The 3624-nt window shown below is 42.5% G+C and overlaps 1 pseudogene; it reads left to right on the top strand.

Annotated features, from left to right (window-relative positions):
• Window positions 1-2336: 2336 nt before the first annotated feature.
• LOC125925972 (40S ribosomal protein S10-like) lies at window positions 2337-3420 on the top strand (annotated as a pseudogene).
• Window positions 3421-3624: the final 204 nt, after the last annotated feature.

Raw genomic sequence — 3624 nt, 5'->3', positions numbered from 1 at the left:
GATTCTGTGTCTCCCTCTATGCCCCTCCCCCACTCACGCTCTGTCTCTGTGTCTCGAAAATAAATAAGCATTAAAAACAAAAAAGAGTTGCATGCTGTACCGACCGAGTCAGCCAGGTGCCCCTAAATTATTGCATTTATATCTATTCACAACTTCTTTCCTTCCCGATCACAGGAAGACACATCCTGTCCAAGGCTAATTCTTCAAACTGCATTCCGACCCCTTTTCCTTCTCCCTCCCCAGAAACATTGTTGCCACAGTTATCACCCTCAGCACCTTTCAGGCTTTTTCAAAAGCCGTGAACAGGCAAATGTCTGTCCCACCAGAAGCACATGAAATTTTCATCCTATACACTTTAGCTATTTCCTTTTCTTTATCTTTTCTTGAATAGCAACACTTTTTTGTTGTTGTTAAATATCATTTTACGTGTTTTTCTAATTATAAAAGTAGTACACGTTCCTTGTAGACTATTTGCACAAAACTGTACTGAAAGACCTTTTGTAATCCTGCCACTCATTCTTGGGTTTCCATGTATATATGGCTGTCTAACACTTCACAGCTGATATTTTGCTGAGCGCTTTCTGTGTGCCCAGCTCACCGTGATCCAATGAGAGACTTACCCACAGATGTGCATCGAGTCAGTGGCATAGTCTAGATTCAGTCTTAGCAAGTCTGGCTTGAGAGCATAAGCTCCTAAATTAGCTCCGTATGCTTCTAATTTACACCCAAATCAGAATCATATATAATAGGCAGAGGGAGAATTTTTCAGTACCACAAAATAATGTTTCAGAAATGTGATTTCTAAGCATAACCAAGATTTTCAATATAATGGCTGGCCAGTCTCCAGTCAGCTGTCAGCCCACTGGCACTTTTGCCCTCATCCTCACCGCTCAACAACACACACTGAGCCCACAGGGCTAAAGGCAACCTCTTTGAGGCCAAATCCAACGGACACTTTAGAACCCTTCTCTTTCTTGACCCCCGAGCAATATTTGAAACCATTATCCCTTCCTTCCTTCTGTCATTTAGTCAGTAAGTATTTATTGAGCACCAATTATATTCTAAGCACAGTGCCAAGTATCAGAAACTTCCTTTTCTATTGATTTCCAGGACATATTCTCCTTTGCTTTCCTCCTCCTTCTCTGACCATGTTTTCTTAGTCTCAAACTTCATGTCCCCCTGGTCCTCAGCCTCATGTTAGGGTCTTCACCAGGGTCTCTCTGCCCTGGCTGTGCCTTAGAATCACCTGTGGCACATGCCTGGAGATTCTGATTCGGGGTGGAGCCTAGGCATCAATATTTGAAGATGTCACATGTCTTCCACTCAACAGTTGATTTTCCTCCTGTGTTCCTCATCCCAGGAAATGGTATACCTCTCCATCTACTTGCTGAAGCTGGAAGCCTTTCCTTCTCTTCCTCTTCCAATCAACCACTATGTCCTGTTGATTCTATCCACCTTCCACATGTCTCCATCTCCATTGTCATTACTTACATTCAGACCATCATCATTTCTTAGCTGGATTATTGAAAATACCCTCCCAGTTGATCTTGCCTCCAACCTTGCCTCACTCCAATCTCTTTGTTATTTTTGTTGTTCCACAATGAAAATAACTTTGCCGTTTCTTTCCTGATTATATAAGTAATACATGATCAATATAAAAATAAGACAATCATACCAAAATAAGGAAGAAAGAAAATGATTACCTGAAATCTCACTACCCTGAGATACTTCTATTCCTCCGTCAGCTTTTTAACCTTGATCAATCATATGAGAAAAGAGTCTGAACCTTGTCTCTTGCTGGGATTCAGATGCCTCAGGATGGCCCTCAGGGAGGGAGAATTTTAAGTAGGAACAAAGAGGGCTCAGAAGGAGTGAATATATAATTGGAAATAAATGGTACAATATCATAATGCTGTTTTGTTCTGAATAGAAGGCACTTAAAATTTTTTTTTTCTATACCTTCCCTTCTCTCTCTTTCTTTACTTCCTGCACCCCACCCCTACGCCAGTTAATCAATGCTAAGAACTTGGTATGTATACTTCCACTTTTCTTCATGCTCACATAATCGTATATTGTGTTGGCCTCCTCACAACAGTGACCAGCTACAGAGGTTTAATTCCTTGAGGGTTTATGCTTATATGAACAAAGCCCAGGGCTCTATAAAGTGATCAGGGAGCCAGGTTCCTTCAAACTGTCTGCCTTGCGATCTTTCACACGGTCATATCTTCAAAGCCATAAAAATGTTTGTAAAAGTGCCAGCTATCACATTCCCATTTCAGATAAAAAAAAGAGAATACCACTCCCCAGCCCCAGCCCCAGACGTAGCAGCCAACGAGATGTTGATGCCCAAGGAGAGCCGTATTGTCATTATGAACTCCTTTTCAAGAAGGGAGCGACGATAGCCAAGGAAGACATCCACATGCCTAAACCCCCTGAGCCAGCAGACAAGAATGTGCCCAATCTTCACATCATGAAGACCATGTAGTCTCTCAAATCACAGGGCCACGTAAAGGAACAATTTGCCTGGAGACATTTTTGCTGGTATCTTACCAGCCAGGGTATCCAGTATCTCTGTGACTACCTCCACCTGCCCCCTGAGATCGTGCCTGCCGCTCTGTGTCACAGCCGTCCTGAGATGGCAGGCCAGGGCCCGAAGGTCTGGAGGGAGAGAGACCTGAAAGACTCACCTGAGGGGACACTGACAGAGACAGAGACAGAGACAGGGCTGTGTCCCTTGGTGCCAACAAGGAAGCTGAGGCCGGAGCTGGGTCAGCAACTGAATTCCAGTTTAGAGGTGGATTTGGTCATGGTCAGCCACCTCAGTAAAAGTGGACGAGATGGTTTTGTGTTAAATCTGTAGGCAGAAAAAGAAAAAAGAAAGAAAGAAAGAAAGAGAGAGAAAGAAGGAAGGAAAAAGAAAAAAAGAAAGAAAAGGGGAAGACCAATAGCAAGAAAGAGCTTCACCAAACACTCAGTCCAAAACTCCCATTATACCTCATTGGCCACTCCGATCTGCAAGACAAGGCAGGAGAAATGTACACACACACACACACACACACGCACGCATGCACGCACATGCACATACACACACATACATGCTAACACACAAAAGATGTTAGGGTTTTTGTTTTGCTGTTAGCAGCAAAATTGAATTGGAGGACATATACACTGTTGCATACAGCTCTTCGTACTTAATCATATTTAGTGGAAATGCCTCCAAGTCACTAAGTATAGATGCAGCCTATACTTTTTAAATGGCTCCGTTACTCCCCATGGTATGTGCATGCTATAATGTATTCAATCATTCCCCTAATGGTGGGCATTCACTTCTTTTCAGTGTTTTGCCAACCACAAACAACAGCAAAAAAAATACCTTTGTACATGTATCTTTTCTACCATGATTTATTTCTGTAGACTAGATTCCCAGCAGGCGGATTGCTGGGTTGAAGTCCATATATATTTAACTGTTATAGTCTTTCCCTGATTGCCAAATAGTTTGCAGCAATTCATCTTTCATCCAGCAACGGATGAATAGCCATTTCCTCTTCACTTCCACCAGTAGTAGGTGTTATCACTGTTCTTAATTTTTACCAGTCCAGAGGGTATATAAAGTGCTATTATATT

This window comes from Panthera uncia, chromosome F1 (genome assembly GCF_023721935.1).
Source record: "Panthera uncia isolate 11264 chromosome F1, Puncia_PCG_1.0, whole genome shotgun sequence".
Classification (NCBI taxonomy): Eukaryota; Metazoa; Chordata; class Mammalia; order Carnivora; family Felidae; genus Panthera; species Panthera uncia.
Note: the sequence above shows the minus strand (reverse complement) of the source record. Positions and strands in the feature narration are given on the sequence as shown.